Source organism: Diorhabda carinulata, chromosome 2 (assembly GCF_026250575.1).
Source record: "Diorhabda carinulata isolate Delta chromosome 2, icDioCari1.1, whole genome shotgun sequence".
Taxonomy (NCBI): Eukaryota; Metazoa; Arthropoda; class Insecta; order Coleoptera; family Chrysomelidae; genus Diorhabda; species Diorhabda carinulata.
In genome coordinates this window covers 11,622,042-11,644,454 of record NC_079461.1, presented here as the reverse complement: position 1 = coordinate 11,644,454, position 22,413 = coordinate 11,622,042, and the positions used below count along the sequence as shown (strand labels likewise).

The window sequence follows — 22,413 nt, the reverse complement described above, 5'->3', positions numbered from 1 at the left end:
CGATCGAAAATATTAAACCTTAATTAATCGCGTGGTTGATGTGTAAAAAAAGAGGAAAGAGAGGTGCAAATCTATAAGCATTAGGAAGCTGCAAAATCAGGTAAATATGAACAAATTTCAAATAGATGAAATAGATGAAATGGACGAATTCGAAAGTATCTTCCAAAAGAGGTCGTTCTGCCAAAGGCTCTAGTTCTTGTACGGTAATATAAAGGAATCCTGACTTTCAGATAGCGTACAGGGGGAGAGAAAAATCCAACAAAGGGAAACAATATTTGTTGAAGAGTGTGAGGCATATACCAATGACTGATGACAAGAAAAGAGAACAAGCCTACGAACTACAGACAACAAACAAGCAAAGGCAGAGGAACATTTTCCCACTACATCATAGAACAAAATACGCGGAGCGTTATCTAGAATAGAAAAGAAAAAATGGGAAGCATTTTGAAACAGAATCATTTTAACTGAACTTAGCTTTTCGCAAGTTTTCTTTTGCGATATAATCACTCAATAAGTCGTATGACTGACACAGAGATGGCACTGCCATTGTCAAATCCATATGAAGTACCAGCTTCCAAAAGACTGTGTGAAAAATTTCATGACATTTCGATTAATCAGAAAAAAGTGACAGCCATTTAAATGAAGCTACTTTTGTTATTTTCAAAATAATGGATTCAAAACAATTTCGAGTGTTAATTTATCATTGCTTCTTGATGGAAAAAAATACTGCACAAACTCAGCAATGGCTTCAAAAGTGTTATCCGGACTCTGCTCCATCGAAAAGAACAATTTTTTATTGGTTTGCTGGATTTCAACGTAGTCCTACAGACACGATGATGGTGAACGTTCTGGTCGTCTAATTGAGGTGGTTACTCCAGAAGACATAAAAAAAGTCCACAAAGTGGTTAAATCTAATCATAATTTGAAATTGCGTGAGATAGCTGAGGCCGTAAAGATATCAGACAGCAGTGTGTTTACAATTATACATTTTTTCAAAGTGGGTGCCGTGTTTACTCATAGTCGATCAAAAACAACAACGTGGTTAATGATTCAGAGCAGATTTTTTGCGTCGATATGTGACAATGAATGAAACATAGATCCATCACTTCACTCCGAAATCAAAACGATCATCATCTTAGTGAAACTCAGTATTCACAAATGGCTCCTAGTGACTACTGGCTCTTCGCTGATCTCAGAAAAATGCTCGCTGGTAAGAAATTCAGCTCAAATGAAGAAGCAATTGCTGAAACTGAAGCCTATTTTGAGGCAAAAGCAAATCTTTCTACAAGCATGGCATCAAGAAGTTATAGAAGCGTTGGAATGTCTGTATTGCTCTTGAAGGAGATTACAATGATGTATAAAATCGATTTTTGTTAGAAAATGTGTTTTTCTACTCTCACGTGATGTGGTGTGTTATAATTTGAAAATTCGCGCTTCATTCACATTGCAGTTTATTTTTATATTCAATGTTACAATAAAAATTCGGCATATCCCGTTTTCCGTAGTATTGAACTTTGTACAAGAAGAAGAAATGAATATAATTCTAATATAATATTCAGTAAGCTCTTCTGATTGGCTTGTTACGTGTATATATGTATAATTCATGGTGTCATATAGGGTGCGACACCAAAAGTTCTATTGTGTTTCCTTTTCTTGCTGTGGCACTAAAGGATTCTCAGCTGATCAGTTAATCGCACTCCTTCCAAAAGTTCAATATGTGGGATTTCTCTAGTTATTCGTTTTCTATTTCATACATCCTCATGTGTAATGATTTGGAGTTCTGTAGTCTCTCATACTACTAGAAAATTTTGGTAGAGGTTTTGTCCTATACATAGCAGAATCTGCACGTTGCATCATATGCTGAACCTAACGTTTTCGGGAATTCTGCAATACCTTGACATTTTCCATTATTTCTCTATTTCTTGAGGCGAGTATTAACGACTGTATATCGTTGTAGGCCTGTCCATTATCTGAGATTTCGCAGACTAGAAATTTTCCTACTTCTGATCCCTCTCTGTCCTCAATTAATAGTTGCAGAAATTGATATTTCGTATTTCCAATTCCATGCTCTACTTGAATTGATATGTTCAATATATCATGTTTAGTTATACTTAGTTTCCACAGAGTATCTTGGCATGTTTACGCCCCTGTAGATTATTCCTCTAATTTTTTTTCTTATTCAATTTATTTTCCATTGTTTTCTCTATTATCCTGTAGTCGATTCCACGTAAGGATTCATCTGCCTCTCCTTTAACAAGTCTGTCCGCTATTTCATTTCCAATGCGTTCCAGTATCCTTTTTGAGGTTAATTTCACTCTTTTTTCCTAGCTTCTCCATACGCACCACGCACCATAATTAGGGTCATAAAACTAAACATTTAACAACTCCTTGAATAAGTGCTTAAGCGAAGCAAGGTGTAGGTAGGTGGACCACACAGTTTTAATTTCCAATAATTGCGGTTGATTTGTTTTGTGACGGGTTATGGATATAAGTAATTATAAGACAATTTTTTCATTTTACTAAAAAATCAAAGGTAATATAACAGATGGGTTCACTTGATTGAGAAAATAATTAGACAAACCAGATGATGTTTATGCGGTTGACTATTCCATTAGTTTGACAGGAAAGGCGCAACGGTGATAGCTGGTCGCTCAAGAAAATGTGTGGTTTCATGGACCAGCAGCGACAAATTTGGCGGGTGACTGGTGCCTCAACACTGTGTACACGGTTTTAATTATTTTATAAATTATAAAAGGTGCATCTGCTATATCTGATATGCTATTGAATACAAAAATTCATTTTCGTCTTTCACCTTAACGGTAAATGAGTAATTTATCTACAGGGGGCGTCCAAAAATAGATACATCAAATTTCGAAAACTTGTAGAAGAGTAAAAAACAACAATAGAAATTGGAATAAACTATTTTCATAGGATCCTTCGTTACAGCCCTATAAATTTTTCGAAATGATAGTATTTTCCTATTTTGCGCTGAGATCAGTTTCCAAAGAACCGAACTTATCCACCTCCTTAACAGTCTATTATTCCCTTATAGAGTCGCATCTTCGATATGGGATACGTGTAATGTGATTCAATTTGAGCGAATCCTCAAACTACAAAAGGGATTTACATATTTGCTCGGACTAAACAGCATTGCTCACTGCAGGGACTTCTTTAAAGATTAAAAATTCTGAATCTCCCTTCCTTATTTATCTTTGAATCCGCTTGCCTAATTCGTAAGCACGCTTCTCCAATTTCAGAAAGGTCGTTGCACGGCTATCCACTTAGGAACGCAGAGTACTACTCCACGTTCAGAATTAGTTAAGGGCTCAATATTTTACAATGCAAAAAAAAGCACAATCACTTGCCAATTGAAATCAAATCAAATGTTTTCTTTTTAGTTTTTACAAGCTTTTGTCTACAAATTGTAACAACTTTTTGACAACAAAGCATTTCTCTCTCTATTAATCAAGGAACGGTAATATAGATACTAACTCACGCAGCAAAGCAAAGCTTGTCGTGATGAAAATAATTAAGTTTTTCCATTTTCCATCCTCAAATAAACATTTTTTATATTGAATAAACAAGTTGAGTGAGAAAGAAAATACTGATTTGAAAAATTGTAACTCAAATATGAGAAACTCTCCATTTTATTGAGGATGATTTTTTACCATTATGTAATTATTTCTAAAAATATTTTTTTCTGATAATTATAAATTGTTCAATCAAAAAATTTATTTATGCCTTTATGATTTTTACGTAGTGTTGTAGATATTGGTTCAACTCGTTTTTATCGAGTAGAGACGAGTAGTCCCATTCAAAATCTTCCTTTAAGATCATCTAAAGAATGTGCTTGTTTTTTAACAGTTTCTTGAGAAGAATGGATACGTAGACGATCAATTAAAAAAAATACTGATAATAAGGTACTTGTTTGGTTTGAGATAGTTTATATACAATTTCTATTATATTTTTTTTAATTCTTTGATTAATATTTGTAGAAAAAAAAATTATTGAAAATTCAAAAATTTTGTAGGTAGTTTAAACATTTCTGTAAGGCCGCCATATTGCGTGACGTCATAAGTAAAAAATAAATACTGAAAATATGAAACAAAGTAAATACGATAGTTATTCTCTCAATTATTCTAAAATAAGTTTTGATTAATCTGAAAAATGGTATAAATCGTGTTTTGTGCCAGTATGTAAAAATACGACGACTAAAGCTTCTGACAAAGTTTTTTTATGATGCCAAGAAATTCGAATATACGACAAAAATGGTTTGAAAGTGTTAGACATTTTGACGATCCTGCCAAATGTAATTATTTTGGTTGCAGGATCATTTTAATACAAGTAAGATTCTACTAAACTTATTTCAATATTTTATAGTGATGTAACGTTTTTCGTATTTATTTACACGCTTTCTATTCGTGGGATGGATTAATAAACATTGTCTCTTATATTCTTAATTTCTTTACAATACACTTAACATATAATAATTTACTTATAAATATCACTTAAACAATTTCTGCGATTAGTTTTATTAATTCGTCATTTTCACTACGACTATTTATTTGAAACTAAAGTAACTGCGCTACATAAACTTATCTATATACCACAAATAGAATTCTACAAAGTTCTAGAACAAAAAGAAGCACAAGAAATAAATAAATAGACTTTCCAGGAAATTATTTTAAAGAAGTGCTCTAAGAAACCGCCTTCTATAACAAAAGTTCATGAAATGCGCCTCCACCATTTATAAAAAATAAATCAAAGGCGCCGCGCGAATTCGCCAAATTTTAAAATTTCATTGTAGTTGGACTAGGCTTAACTAAGGACCCATTTCGCGAACTTTTTCATAAAAGTAATCAAATTATACTTTTAATTTCTAACGTGATTATATAGTAATGTAAGAACTTAAATTATAAAAGGTCTATTCACTTTATTCTTATATATAGAAAAATTTTTTATTTATACGTAACTAATAAATAAAAACTTATAACAGCACAGGCTACGTTGCCGGCAACGATAACCTCTTGATCCTCAAGCAAACAACTGCTCAATTTTTTCATTAAACCTATTTAACAAATGAAAATTAATGAGAATCATTGTCTTATGTAGTTAAAAATTTGAATTTTTTGCGATTTGAGATATTATTTTTTTCACTTTTAATGAAATATTGGATTTTCTGACATTATTACATATCAAGAACTTATAAAATAAACAAAAAACTACGAGTACCCAATTAATGATATTGAAGAATTGACACTTAATATGAAACAGAAATTATAATTTTGTGAAAATATTTTTATATACTATCCACGTTTGTTTATATGCGTAATTTAAAGTGACCTACTAACTCCAGTTCATATTTTTAGTACTAGGGGAAATTTTCTAAGTCACGTTTCTGTCAGATATCCCAATAGAAATGTACATTCTATCAGCAATATCTCTCTTGTTATTTCCGTTTTCCTCAGCCAAAATAGTTTATCGCCAACTAGGGATGCTCGTGCAAAAATATATCGATAGTTTCTTTGATATAATATATTGTAATATTCTATCGTTACTTGATGATATATCGAAGAAATGTATCGATATATTCGAAATATCGTAAAAATATATATATTTTTCGTAGTTAGTATAAGTGAAAACGACAACTTTAACTATTTATATTTCCAAATATGTTCTATCTAAACCTTTCGAGGTGTAGGAGTAGCGTTTCGATTAGTTTGATTATTTTCGAATACTAATATTGAAAATTTATTATGGAATTAGTAGCTTATATTAGATAATTTCATTAGGATATCTCATAATGGGTCTTAAAATAACGTCGGGTTTATATTTTTAAATTATTGGGCACGCCGTAACATGAATTTTGCAATTTACCACATCCATAATAGTACTGATATAAATTTTTAAAAGTGAAATATTTTCACTCCGTCTCATTTCTTCTTGCAGCGCGCCAATAGGTTGCTTACGTCACCAGCGCCGATCGAGTTTCGTCTGAGAAGCAACACACCACTTGTTTTGTTATACCATCTTATCGTGTCCTATTAATTGTATTTTTTGTGAGGATATCGAAGCATGGATCAACAAAGGTTCGTTATAAATATTGTATTTTCCAAAATGTACCAACACCAGTATTACTGCACCAAATAAAGTATACCTAAGGGAGAAAAATTACGGAAAAATGATGTAACGTAATGAGAAGGGACAGTAAAAAGAATACTATCAAGTACAAGTAATCGGTTTTGTTGTGAGGATCATTTCGAGGTATGTTATGATATGATACAGGGTAACACTTAACGTATTATTGTATCAAAAATTTAGTAATTTTAAGGGGTTACTAGTTATTTGATTTTTGCTATTTTTTGTCGTGGCGTCTGTGGAGGATCTATGGTTAAAGAAAAACAGGAACACCACCGATTTTTAAGAACTAATAATTTTTAAAATTCAAGTTTCACATGTAGCAAATTTTACCTCTAGAGTATTTTTCTTAAGTGAAAATTAAAATCGATGTGATTCTCATATGGTACAGTTTTTTTTTTTTTTGAAAAAAATCTTATGAAAATACATTTTTTATATATAACTTTTAGACAAAAATAGTATTTCCCTATCTCAGTTTTGTGATGAAAATCAGACGCTTTTTTACTCGAACACCATAAGTCCAACAAAATCGAATTTACTCCAAATTAAACGTTATATATTTGTTCTAGCTACCACGAAAAAACCCCTGCTCCATTTTCATCAACAAATCAATTCTTTGCCATCCCTTCTCCTACTCAATTAGCGCTGATGACAAAGGACCTATTTGGAACGGATCTCGGGCGGTATACACTTTTTTGAAATTTTCCAAGCCCATCAGCCACCATTAAAAATTACCAATAATTAAATAGGGAGTTTATTCTAGAGACTTGGGAGCCGCTCTTTAGCTGTTGTACCAATATACTTTGAAGGTTAGGTATAATATCATGTAGTGTAGTAACGAAACTTATTGCGAACGAAAGTTATTTCATAATTCGGAGATTCACGATTTATTTTTACTCAAGTTGCCAGTAAAAGTATGTTCTTTTTTATTACGATATTTGGTATATTGGATGAAATATATCGATTGCATATATCGATACCAGATTATTCGATAATATCGAGTGGAAGCGATATATCGAATACATATATCGATATTTTATGATCTATAAATACCAGGATTTCTTTTTGGATTATTTGCATGAGAGTAGGAAAGATAGAGCCAGTAAGCGAATTACTTGAGCTCGCAGACCCAGACTTGGAAAATTATCAACACTTCTGTGAATATCAAAGCAAATTGAACAAAAAGGCAAAGAAGTTCAAAAACACTTTTAAAGTAAGTTTTTCCACAAAGTGAAAAATAAGTTATATTTTTATAAAAACTAAAACACGCGCTTCTAGCAATAATAAAAATAAAAAGAAAAAAATTCTTCGTATAAGAATTAAATTACTAATGAGAAAATTAATGCCTCTGTTATAAAAGCGTTGGGTGCTTTCTCTGACATTTTTCAACTAACTCAAGTCTTTCGAAATGAAACTAGTCACAAATAATAACAAGTGACATCCAGTCCTTAATTTGGATACCACCATTTTGAGCGATTAAGTGAATGAAAAAAGGAGAATAAAGGAAAGATGAAGACCTATTTAGTGAGTGATATTCGGCAAGGGAAAAATAAGTCGGAGATCCGGAATGGAAATTGAGTCCAAATCTACTGGATCTAGAGACACGTACCGCATTTATATTTGAGTCTCCTACATAAGAGACTTGCCGAGAAACATTACCGTCCATGTTATTGTAGACAGCTATTTCGAGCTTATTAAGAAAAAAGGGAAAAAAGAAATGATGGAAGGGAAAGTCTTACTCAGTAAATAATTTCCTGTAAAAAAATTATTGGAGTTTTTAGATTGGGGATTGGAAGCAGACTCAGATCAATTAGTTACAAAATGCAAAGTTGTTATAAAATGTCATACAAAACACGGTTTTATATTATATATAGTGACATTGAGTTTCTCATCAACAATTTTATTCTTATGCCTAGAAATATTTCAATTTAAATAGAGAATTAATTCATAGAACTGTAATTCGATTGGCACTATGACCAGAATTATTCTTTTTGATTATATAGAATCATAAATAAATTTTCTATCAATGTGAAGTATTGGAAGGAATGATATATAATTTCTTTCTTATATAGTGTTATTTTAGGCTAATAATCTATATAAATTATATTTGGTGATTTAATTTATTCATAAGGCGCGCCAACTTTCATCTAGCAATATTCATAATAGAGGTCAAAAAATCCATTGTCGCTGCCACATATTTAAATAAGTCCCGGAGAAACCCTCAAGAAAGTAATACGCCTTTTATAATTCCGATTTCATTATTAAAACTATGGAAACTTGCCAAAATGGTAATAGCACCGTATAAGAAAAATAGGTTATTCAACGATGTAATACATCTTTTATTTTTGATAACACGCGACCATAACTTCATATAAATTGTATAAAAGCACAAAAGTACAAGTATATCACTATTTTAAATAGCGATTTTATAAGAGATTCAAAAATACTTCATATTTTTTTACAAATTGGAATCCATCGAAAAGAAAGAATAATAATTGAGATGCGGAGCGTTTTGGCTACTTTGGTAATTTAAAAGAATCTGGAGTGTGTGTCCATACATACGGTAAAGTAGAAAATCATTATTAGCTTAACTAGCCTTGGTTTCTCAGGGTTCATGAGTACGGCTTCGACAAGGGCCTTTGAAGTGCTACTGGATCTTCCACATTTGAAATTAACGATACAATTTGAAGCCATAATGATAGGACACATATCCGTGACGAACCAGTTGTAAACACTGAGCTCCCCAGTATCGTAGCAAGAAAGGAGGACAAAATATATCCTTTGGTTCGCAGTATATATGATACTCCAATATCTACATATATATCTACATACATCAAATTGAAGGCTGGAGTAACTGGCCACACGAAAATCTGGACTAAATCTGCAGACGGATCATTTTGATGTGCGGTGATCAATATCTACGACAGTTGATAATGAGGGCTTAAGCGCACACGTTAATGACAGTGGGCGGAGGATTCAAATCTCGAATAACTAATAATGTCACCTGTCTATCAGGTAGCTTCATAATCACTGCAATGGGCAGCTCTTTGGTTACCCGATCACTCGGGCAACAAAGGTAATAACGAGGTTAATTCGATTACCAGAAAGAGATCAGGAAAATAATTTTTGGTGTAGCCGTCATATTACATAGTCTATTCTAAAGACAAACTCTACGGAGATGGATTTTGGTATGATACAAGCTAAGGTATATATAGATAGATCCTCCTGGTTTTCTTACCAATCAACTAATCCACTTTAACAGGAGCGCAGTTTGACTGGTGATTATTCTTCTAACATGACAGTGTCATCTAAGATACCATGCTATAGGTATCACAAATGATCTGATATGCAGGTATTATATAGAGGAAACAAACTGCAGAACACGCCATCTGTGAATGCTCAACATTCACACGTGCAAGTTTCAAACAAATAGACAAATCTCACAATTATCCGAATGACAGCTACTATATCTGATAAGCTTATCGGTTTCACTCGCAAGAGATCGGAAAGTTATTGCATATATAAACGCCTATTTTGAAGAGAAAGACGGCAACTTATTTGGAAGGGTTAAAAAGGCTAGAGCATCGCTGAAAAAAGTAAATAGACTTAAAAGGATTCTATATTGATGAATATAAATGATTTAAGGAAAAAATGTGTAGTTTCTTTGTTATGTCGAAAATATTTTCACCCTCGTATCTGACATATAAACGGTTTTAAAAGAAGGAAATTAACGTTCCTGGAGCCGGGAAGCACAATAGACCTTTTTAAGCATTTACAAAACCATTAGCTTTTTAACCTAATCAAATATAGTGTCAAAATTTTACATTTAATGTCAGTTGTTTTATAACCGGTTTTAGTGAAACTATTTTTAATTAGTGTTGTGTCAAAATATACTGTACATAAATATATTAGCGAAAGCTAACTAGACGTCCAACAGACTATTTACATTGCATGTGAAATTCGCGAGCAGAATTGGCGTTGTCCGTGCGATGAAAATGGAAATCAGGGTGTTATTTGCTGTCACACATAATTTATTTACCACTCCTCTAACCTCCATCATAGTATACTTCAATGCCATGCGGTTAGGTTGGTGTGATAAAGAAGGCACTGCGGTTATATTTACCCTTTTAAGGTCAAGATTCCTCTAGTAGTAAATAACGTTTTAAAAATACATTGAAACCTGTTTAATTGGGATTTTAAGGGACCAAGACATATGTACCATTTATTGAGGGTTTCCAATAATCCAGTTTTCCAATTAAGCAGGTTTAAAATTATAGTTGTCTCATTTACAGAGGCCCCGCTTACAGAGATCGAAATGTGCTTTTATTCCATTTTTAGAGGTGGAAATATTGCCTCAAAAAAAAATTCGGTAAAGTTTATGACTTAAAGTAAATGGTTATGTTTCTCGATAGAATAAATTTGATCAAAAATATTTGAAGTATCAATACTTGACATTTCGAAATACTTGTGTAAAGTTTCTAAAGCTTCCATTGCCACACGCTTTGAAATTTTCACTGGAGTTTTCTCACAGTCTTCTTCTTCCTCTTCTTCTCACCATTCCTCACCACGGCAAGGCTGACCTTTGAACATAAATGTTTTATCCGGTAGACACTTATAGAATAAGCCTGCTTCATCGGCATTGAATACATCCAACGGGGAAATAATCGTGTAATAAAGCTGGAAGGTTTTTAATCCACTCATTATATTCGTTATTGTCCGCAGAATTGCTCTCACCCCAAACATTTTTGAAAGCGATATCGTTTCTTTTCTTCAATCTCTCCAACCAAACATTACTAATTATCAATAAAGAGCTTACTTGCGAATTCCTGAGCTTACTGTTTAATCATTGGTTCTGTTATTGGAATGTTATTATTCCATACCTGCTTTATCCTTGGACAGAGACACTTTTCTTAACTTCAGGATATTCTGCTAATTGTATTCGTTTGAGCTTTCCTTTTCCATGAATACACTGAGACCGAATTTTCTCGTTGTTATTAATAATTCTACACAGGGTTGGCTTTGGTATGATATTCTCCCTACACAGTTCATCACGCGACATTCCACAATCATAATCTGATAAATGTTGTAATTTTTCAGATACTGATAACGTTTTATATTTACGTTTGGACATTTTGTATAATTTTATTCTATGTTCTTAGGTCAAAACGTGAGATAGTATTGACAAACAAAGCATGCGCGAAAGACGACGCGAAATGTATGTAAAAAAACATATCAAAACGTGTTAAAACCTGATTAATCTGTCTCACTTTACAGGTAATTGAGCTACAGAGTCTTAATTATAGAGGTAAACATCGAAAAAGTCTTAGAGTTCAGATCTCATTTAACAAGGTTGAAAAAGTCCAATTAACAGAGGTAATAAATAAATTAATCAATGAAAAAGTTCGGGAACCTCATTGCAAATCTCAATAATAGAGGTTTCTCTTATCCAGGTCCCACTTAACCAGGTTTCACTATATTTCAATTATTAATCTTCATATCCAGAATGTCTATCATTCTATCATTCTATCATCTATCTGCCTATCATCATATTTTCTAAAGTCAGAAATAAATTTCATCACTTTACGTCGGAGGAGACAACGATCGTGTCAAACAATCATGTAAATTGATATCAGGGAATATAAAATTTTCTTTATCTATTCTATTCTCATAAGGACTACAAAAAGTATTAAAGGGTTTTAACTGTAAAACTGGTATATCGGGATGAGTATTGAAAAAGCACTTATATTACTCACTCACGCGACAAAAGTAGTGAATTTTACTAGTTCATTTATTCTTAGTAACCCCGGTAAGAAACATGTCACCAAGATTATATTTCACCAACCGACATGTCAATAAAAATTAATCTTAAAGATTCCAGTTTCGAGTAGCTATTCAAACCCAATCCAGATAGTCCACGAGGAAACGCGTTCAATTTGTTATCATGGTGGAATAGATTAACGACTTGTACATCACTTTTTTGTGAGTATCCAAATGGAACCAATAATTTGGAATCCCAAAAATCTTCATCACAAGAATTTGAACGTGGAATCGGATAAGTAAATAATTACAGGTAGGTATTTCTATATCTATTGGGCTGTTTTGACATTATTCACCACCTCTTTCGTTTCGACTTTCTTTTTTTAGTTCTAAACGTAAGACATCATAATATTGGTAAATCGTTAAAGTAGCAGTCACTTGTCAATGATTTTTCTACATTTTTAGAATCCTTTAACTTTCAAGAAACAACTAAAATTTCTGCGATTTTCAAAATTCGACTTAGAAAGGGTTCAAAAAGTTGAACAAAAATTTTTATTACGGGACCATATATTTAGCAATTCTTCATGACGAAATGAGATTTAGAAATGGGTCTGTAAATATCTAAAAACTAATTTCTCCGTTTCTTTTTGATTTCTTTAAAAAAGGTTAAATTCATTTGATGGAGAATGCATGGAGTTTCGATCTATAGATTCTGTGTTACAAGTTGATAATGCTGTGCAGTACCCATCAGAGTTCGTATTCACGCTCAATCCTCCAGGTTTCCCGGCACATAGACTTATTCTAAAGGTTGGAACACCGATAATGTTGTTTCGGAATCTCAATCCTCCTAAACTGTGCAAAGGTACGACACTACGTGTGAACGCTCTTCATAAAAACGTAATAAATATATGGTTCCGTAATAAAAATTTTTGTTCAACTTTTTGAACCCTATCCAAGTCGAATTCTGAAAATCGCAGAAATTGCTTTGTACGGAGAATTTTTTAGTACAAAAACGAAGTCAATATCTCAATTAGCGGCCGAGAAAAATGATAAAATCGAATTTGAAAACATACCCCGTTTTAACCTTTTTAAATCCAAATTTCGCAAAATCCTTTCTTAGTGCACCTCTACACACCGATACAAACATACCGTCCAAATTTCATGTCTCTATCTTTAATAGCCTTGTCTGGGTGTTGATGAGTGGGTGAATCAGTGAATCAGTCAAATCACGTCCATTTTGTAATAGACATAGCTGGCAACTGTATAAATCGAGAATGTGGATGGCTAGCACTCCTGCCTCCCAGACTCGTATCGAAAACCTCTAGGAGGTACCTTGCGAGAGTCTGGAGCAGGTATCAGATTAATTCTTTAGTGAGTTTTTTATAATATTTAGTGGAGATTTGTATAATAAAATATATTATAGGAAAGGATTTAGTTATACGAAACTAATGCATAATAAGTAATGTTTACTGAACGAATGCGAGATGCATTTAAACCAACGAATTGATAATCTAAAGTTGCTGCATTTATTGGATGCAATAAATAAAATATGTATAAATGCGAATAATTTTATATTTCTTCTTTGACAAAGGTTGTTGACGACGAAAAAAACATTTCTTTTTTAATTTGCAAAGTCGTTTTTGATAATAATATTAAACAACATAGAATTCCGACATTAAAAATGTGTCATAACATTCATTTTTATTATTAAACAACGTAGGTATTCATTTTAATAATGAGACGCCGCTGAAAGCTTCAGAATCGTTTATTTTACTACATATTCCTGGGGGTTTCTTTAAATCAGAATAGAACTACTGTATCTCAGCATTTCTAACAAATTTAATATTCGCAAAAAAATAACTTTTGAACGGGAATTTTGAGGGATCATTTCATAGCTTCCTTCCGGATTATGTAAATCTAACGGATAACTTCTACAAAATCAAATTACACCCCAGAATTAAATCACTTTCTGTCAACTTTAAAGGAATTCGGTATTATCAAAACGGTTGGCTTCCAATAGACATTAATTATTTGAGAAATACTTTTTATAACAGATTATTGTTTCACGTAGTGCGAGAAAGTGACAATCGCCAGATTCACCTCCAAATAGTTTTTTTCTTCGGAAATATTTGAGTCAAAAATTTATCGAATTAGTTTTAAAAAAGTTTAAAACAATTAAGGGAAAAATAATCCAATATTGTTATTTTTAGAATTTCTTTTTTAGATGCTACTTTATTTTGAAGCTATTGTGTCAAAAACATATAATACAATCGATTAAGTTTTAAAAGTATGTCACTAAAGTTAGCAGAGCAATATGAGCAGGCAGAAAAAACAATAAGCGGAAAATTAAGTGCTAATTTAGTGACATATTACGGAATTTTCCACTGTGCAAGTTTTTGAGAAATTGGCTGTTAAAAATGTGCAAAATCAATAGATAATTGAAGTAGAATTCTTCCATAATTAAGTGCTAGAAATTTTTTTTTTCTATTCTTGAACATCACGAAAAAAAAATGACTTTTTCCGAGTTTTCTCAACAGAGCACTGACATTTTGAAGAATTAGGCCTCGTTAGGGCCTGTATAATTAAATGCTCAATTAATGCTAATTAAATTTCGTGGAAAAAATGAATTTTTCGCAGAAGTGACCAAAAAAAAAAATAACTCAGCCTAACTCTATCTTTGATGGATAATTAAAGACTCGTGTACTCTGGTTAGGGCCTGTATAATTAAATGCTCAACTAATGCTAATTAAATTTCGTGGAAAAAATGAATTTTTCGCAGAAGTGACCAAAAAAAAAAATAACTCAGCCTAACTCTATCTTTGATGGATAATTAAAGACTCGTGTACTCTGGTTAGGGCCTGTATAATTAAATGTTCGATAAATTCTAATTGAAAGCTGCGGAATAAATGAATTTTTCGCAGGTGTCACGAAAAAAAAACTTTTCCCGGATTTTTTCAGCAGAACACAATCTTTGATGAAGACTTCTAAACTCATGCGGCCTCGTTAGGGTCTGTATAATTAAATGCTCGATGAATGTTAAACCAACACTATGATTGAAGAAGAATTATAATGTGACAGAAATTTAATTATATAGGCACTACCGAAACGACACCGATAGTGTTCTGCTGAGAAAAATGGGAAAAAGTCATTTTTTTCATGAAATATTCAATTTTTACGCAGTATTTAATTGGCTGTAGTCGAACATTTAATTATACAGGCCCTAATAAGGCCAGACGAGTCTATAATCCTTCACTCATGATAGTTTCTCCTGAGGAAACGGAAACCGAAAGAAGTCACTTTTTTCGCAACGTCCAAGAATTTCATCATTGAACAACGGCGCATTCTACTTCAATTATCTAGTGATTTTGGACATTTAACACTCACTTGCTCAAAAACTTGCACAGTAGAAAATTTCCTAATATGGCAATTAATTAGTATCTAATTAACACTTATTCACCACTTATTGTTTTTTTGTCTGCTCACATTGCTCTGCTAACTTTAATGGCATTTTGAAAATTCCCGACTTTCCGATCTCATCTTCGGACTACAGTTGAGTTTATTATAATTTACCGCGAGGTTTGATTGAAATTTATTTCTTCATATCTCCATCAATTTTCAATTTTCGGCTGCATTATATCCTAACATCTATCTATCTACGGAATAGACGGAATATCTAGAGCCGTTTATGATATTTATATTGAACTAGCGGACCCGACAGACGTTGTCTTGTCCCACGTCTTAAATGTAAACTTTTGAAAATTAGCTTTAACAATTAGACCTATTTGATGAAAATTTTTATCAGAAACTTATTACAATACCTAACGTCGTTCATATAATATATTTATCACAATTCAACCAATCGATATCGTGTGAGTATGTGTATTAGTATGCTTTCAGAGATGTTGAATGTAGAAGCTGTGTTGAATAAAAACTTGAAGCCGTGTTAATTGAAGGTGAAAAGGTTGAATCTCAAACTATTCTGTAACGAGTATTTATCTGAAATTATCGTAATGCCATTGGTTAATCCTTGAGAGGTATAAACAAATTATTTCGATGGTCTTCCCATTCTCGAGCACGCAATGTAGAAGCAAGAATTAAATTTACGGATTTCACTCAAAAACAACTTTGATTGAGATGTGTTTCCAGATAATAGCGTTTTCAAAGGTTCTAGTGGAGGTTTTAGTTAGGGCAGTGAAATTTTTCCAGAATAGCAACATAAACGGGCTGATTCACCTTTATATTTGAAAGCTTGACAATATTGACATTCTTTGTCCATACTACCAATCATGATTAGCGAATGTGATGAATAGTCTATTTCAGGGTCATATTCAAACGTAAGGCGATTAAATGATGCCAGTGGTCGATGGTTTTGCACCCGGTGTCGCTCATTTATTCTGTGAGCGTCGGTCACTCATTGACGCGCCTCTCGTTGCATTAATGTATTAGCACGGAGACGTTGATTGCATTGCTCTGAATTCTCATTTGCACGTGAGTTTGCTATTTGTTCTCATACATTGACATTAGTTGTCAAGCTTTCTTCTACTGTTCTGTTCAGTCGGTGGTTATGGAACATTTGCGCAATTATGAGAACGTTGACCAATATTTCTTGCTCTTCCGCGAAGAAATAAAATACTATGAAAAATACACAACAACCAATGCAGGCAACTTCTAATAGTGAAATTTTACAAGGCTAAACAAATATTGGGATTATAATTTCATTTCTTAGTTTTGTATATTCACTATTTCCAGTACAGTATAATTCAAAATGAGAGATAATTTTTAAGTTGTATCTCTGAAATATATAAATTACAAAAAAATTTGTAGGTTAGGATAGTTATGTAGATTAGAAAAATTTTATGAAGAATTATATAAAATATGTACTTCGAAAGAGTAACAGATTTCAAAATAAATAGTTTTAAGTAAGATACGTAAGAAGAAAGTAATGGATGTACCAAAAAGTACCGAACTGTCCTTTATGAATCTTCATTCAGATATGTATCATATAGAGTATGATAGTATAGCAGTATGAATGTTTAGACACTATACACCATACACATGAAGTCTATAATCTCCATAGTTTAGAATATACTTATGCTAACTTAGAATATGATCTTGTCGCCAACTACCAGGTGCAACAGAAACTCAAATATACTTTTGAATATCTGACACGCAGCGCAGTCTGCAGGAATTATATGGAAAACGATCTAACATCAACAACAATTTAAAAATAATTGATAAAACATTATCTAGTTGATCGAATTGTGAATCTTATCCATTCACGAACCCCCTTGAATACACACAAAAAATTCATCAAAATTGGTCCAGCTGTTTAGAAGGAGTTCAATTACAAACACACGTACAGAAGATTTATATGTATATATAGAAATACAATGCCACCACTAAAAATAATGCGTGTTTCGATAACCACTTTATTGTCTTTAGAGATTGTCTCTGAAGATGATCATTTGTGTCAAACATTCTAATTTTTGATGTTGGTGTAGTGGTAGCATAAGCATTGTGTTCAGGATATCTATCTATCGTTTTTTGTCATTCTCGTCTAATTTTATTTCTTATATGTTTTCTTTAATCTTTCATTCGCTTTATTTGACTTCTCCATCTTAATCTGTATCCTTCTGCGTATTATTCCTTATATTAATATGTCGTTGCCCATAAATGACAATACTATACAATCACTATTCCATAATATTTTAGTCACAAAAAATTATCGATCGCAAGGATATGAGTAGGTACTGATACGGACTATTCCCGTCAACGTCAATTTTCTCTGAAATATAGCGATTAACACGGGCTTCATTCATATTTTTATTACTTTTTCATAGTCGGCTCTTCGATCCCATTAAATTATGATGGTGAAGTTTGAAATAAAGTTTTGGAGGTGGTGATTGTATCTTTTTATTATACGTGGTCTGTCAATTCAGTTATGAGATTGACACTGAAAAAATTATTTATTATTGGATTGTACGATGACAACATGATCCCCTTCAAAGTGATTCCCTGCCGAACTAATACACAGCGAATTTTTTTCAGACCCTGTAGCAAGTGTTTGACTGGAACCTCCGAGATCACTCTCGTCACAGTTATGTCCACAATTGATTCAAAATATGTTACGTTGACAATTTTTTATTTCGAAGTCTATCAAGTACTTCGAGTAGTACTTTATTCGCAATTTATGCAGGTGGAACGACCTCATCTTGGAACACCCCGCAGTCAATGAAGAGGATGATAGCTACCGTTCACTGAACTTCGTTTTGGGTTCGTAATGAGAAAACTAACTTTTATCGCTCGTAAAATACAATTCAGCAGCGTATCACTATCTTATCCTAGTAACAACTGTTCTAGTTGTCATACACCGTTTTATTGTTGTTGACATTTTGTGACTTAGAACTCATCAGGTCAATTTGCTGATTATCTATGGAGTAGATGTGATAGAGATTTATACAGAAATCGTTTTCCCGATCGACCAACTCCAAGTAAAAAGACTTGCTTATATAGAACAAACTTTAAGATATAGTTCTTTTCCAACCGGAAAACACCAAAAGCCTGGACATAAGTCATTGTAACAAGTAGATTGAGTTAATAATATTGTTGTTTATATCCAAGTAAATCACCACAAATAAATATCATCAATTCAAAATACATTTAAGGTATTTCCAGAAAGAAGAAAGCTTTTGAATTGACAAAGGGTTGACTCTTAAGTTATGAGATATGGCAACACTGATGTGAATATGTCAAATCTGACATTTTTAATGGTGAATGTGTTGCCATACAAGTGTTATTTGAGTTGTTTACAGATACTTGGAACATTCATCTTGGTCAAAAAATGGAATTAAATTTCGTGCAATGATTATCTATTATTTTCGCCAACAGCAGTGTGCTGATCAACTCGCTTCGACTTTTGATGATGTCGTCCAAAATCGGCTCCTGTCGATTGAAAAAATTCAATCTCGGTGCTTCCAAAGACGTCTTAAGATCTTGACAGATGACAAATCATAGATCTTTGCATATGAAACCGAAACTAAGCAAGCATCCTCTGTATGAGTCTTTCAAGAGGAGCCAAATCCAATAAAAGTTGTTCGCGCAAGAAGCAGTTCGAAGCAAATAGTCGCCTGTTTTTTCGAAATAACTGGACATGTCGCCACCGTCCTTCTAGAGCAATGTAGAACTGTCAATTCTGAATGGTACACCAGCATTTGTTTGTGAAAATTCAGGGAAATCAATCTCATAAGACGAACGCTCTCCATAATGACAATGCCAGCTCTCATACTTCAGTTCAAACAAAAACGTTTTTGAACAGATCAAAAATAAATTGCGAGGTCAACGTTTTTCTACACCTGAAGAAGTGGTTGATGCGTTCAAATCACCTGTTTTGGAGGTACCTCAATCGGAATGGAAAAAATGTTTCGACAATTGGTTCAAGCGCATACAAAAGTGTATTGATCTTAATGGAGAATAATTTGATAAAACATAACTGATCGGTTAAAAATCCTAGTTAGGTGCGATAAATGCGGGATAAATTTTTGGCGCGGTTTGTTAAATCTTGATTGGGACGTATTCGTGCTCAAGGTTACTGGAATAATAGAAGGTTTGTGACACTAAAAAGATGCGCAGTAGACAAGTGACGTCACCGGTTTTTCACAGCTGTGAGAACGGCAACAAGTCTCAATAAATTCCTTAGTTAGAAATATATTCGTTTGTATAGCCAGATTAGCAAGAGATAACACACATCCTCATAACTCGTACATAATGTTAGTGAGGTTCTGTTTGACATAAAAATATAAACAAAACTGGTGCTGGTGTTCTAGCAGCTGATCATTTGTTTACAAAAACATGCATGCTTTTGTTTTCTTCTTGTCTGTCTTGGAAATAGACTTTAACTTTAGGTGGACGGAACATTTGTTGAAAAATGCTTTTGTAATTAAGAAAGCAGAGCGTCGTTGCTGTAACCTCTCAGATAATCAAGATAATACTAATATCAAGATAATAATAAACATTGACGTAAGATAAATATTTTATTACAAAGTTTGTTTCAACAAAACCTAACATTCTGTAGCTAATAAGACGCGCGCTATATCTACAATTGGCTTTAAAAGTACTTTACAAACAAAAAAACTATATTGTCACTGATCTACTGGTAGAGTACAGGAAAACCAATCGATGAAGACGAATTATCCTCCACCACGACAACACAAGCTCTCACACATCAGTTTAAACAAAAACTTTTTTGAATAGGCAAAACATCGAATTGATAGGTCATCCGCTGTACAATCCTTGTTTGGCACCTAGCCTAAATTAGTACGAATCGCTAAATTGTTTTTTTTATATTTTCAGCAGCATGCTACAGAAAATAGCGATATCTAACAATTTCACTAACTATAATTAATTGAAAAAATAGTTTACATAACAATCTTGATAGCAGGAAGTGACATATTTCAGCCATAATGATTCACGTAATTAGCGCCCTCTGAAAGCATATTTATAAACCATACATACACAGTTAAGATGATGAAGATTTAGAATGAATTTTCCAAATGACATTTTAACAAAAAAATGTATCATGTTGTTTTTACATAAATCCTTCAGCATTTATCTGTAGTTGCTATTTATGGCACAACATTCTCTACTTTGGTATTAGTAATAATATACTTTTCTAAATCCTACATTCACTATCGGCTAATATAAACAAATTATAAAATATAATGTATATTTATATCCTAATAATCTCATTAATTGAAAGCAATTTGCATTGTGGTATTTTCCCTTTAAAACTACAACTTTTAGTAACTAATATATAACTTCATACTAATGATGTTTGTTAAAAATTTGTACATAATAAGATGACTGACTTTTTAAAAAGTTTAATTAAATGGTAGAGCCCATAGTACTAATTGCAATAAGACGGCTTATTACGTAGAACGTGTACTTTTTGCAAATCACATCAAAACTAAATTACTAGAATTAGAAGAATAGACCCAAGTAGGTATTAGAATGTTACATAAGTCACCTTGTAATATATTTTCAACTATAAAATAAACTATTGAACGTATTATGATAAATAATATTAGTGTTTGTAAACAGTTTTTGTCAATTTTATCGCCCGCAAAAAATATATAATGATATAAATAAATAATATCTTCCTATTGAATACTTATTGTTGTGAATTAATAACTAGATAAAAGTAATAGAAGACATAATACTAAAAACTTGAAACATACCTGTATAACTCTAGAAGTTTTATACTGCATAAAACAATTAAAATTCGATTTTCACTTTCCGATAACACTGAACACTCAACACCACCTAAACGATTTTAAACTATTCGAAAATTACAATAAATTTTTCATTCACTAAATATCATTACACACAATAAATTAATTTGAATTATTTATAAATCTTCAAACTGACAGTACGATTCATAACCTCACACAACTATTTTTTGTATTACTTAGCAGGTAGTGCCATCTGCACTTATGAAAATCAATTGAGGGTCACTTTAAAATTAATGATATTTTTTTCTTAAAGCTGATAGTGTTCGCCAGGTATCTATTAAAACAGATGGATTTTCAAATTACTAAAACTATCAAAATTAAGATTCATATATGAAAGGTATTTTTTATTTCGGTTGGCATGTTTGATATATTATCTCTAAATTTAGTAACATTTAATCTGCCAAGAAAGCGGCGAGTAATAAATTATTATAATTTTTACGGAAACGTATCACTAAATAAATAATGTTTTCATGCTTCAATGCTAATAAACGATAATTTATTGTGAGAGTCTTTTTAAGATTTGCATCCAAATCTAAGAAAGACATTCTAGCTAGAAAAGGAATAATTTTAATTGCTACAAGAAAAAAGCATTCAAAATATCAGTTATTATTCTCAAAACTCCTTTCTTGTTCTATTTTATTATTATTTCCTGAAATTATTTGTCGTAAGTAATGCCAGGGTGTAATATAGTGATTATCTAAATAAAAGATATTATATGGAATGATAAAAATATAGTAAATGATTTAATAAAAAAAGAGGAAGTAAACTAGTCTGAAATATTGTTCATAGAAAACAGATAATTCCCTTATTATCTAAAAACTATCCCTTTCTCAGAATAAATTTCAATATTTTGAGGTCTACGACATAATATTCATAATGTTTTTATGAAAAATGATAGTTTGAGTGTTAAAATATGTATATAATTGGTTTCCTGATATTAGATACAATACCAATAGGATAATAGCGGCCTACAATTCACAACATATTTTCAATTAGTATAAACATATAGTTAGGAGCTGATAAAAAGGTAAAAATTTTAAGCAATGAGTAGATTCTGACATTTGTTTGAATGAAAAGTATATCACTTGACATATTTTCAAATAGTTTCTGGAAAGGGCGGTTATAAATTTAGCAATCTTGCTAATTAACATGTTATCAATTAATCCAAAAACAACTCAAAATAAAAAAACATCTCTATCTCATACACTCATTTGAAAGAGAATGGACTGAC

The 22,413-nt window shown here is 32.2% G+C and overlaps 1 protein-coding gene across 3 annotated transcripts in view; it reads right to left on the bottom strand.

The window, feature by feature from the left end:
* LOC130903447 (uncharacterized) overlaps positions 1-21,328 on the bottom strand; it is a 480,490-nt gene extending 459,162 nt beyond the window's left edge. For all 3 annotated transcript variants that reach the window (XM_057815547.1, XM_057815548.1, XM_057815549.1), the window contains exon 1: positions 21,129-21,328. The gene's annotated coding sequence lies outside the window, so the exon portion shown is untranslated. The remainder of the gene's footprint in view (positions 1-21,128) is intronic.
* Positions 21,329-22,413: the final 1,085 nt, after the last annotated feature.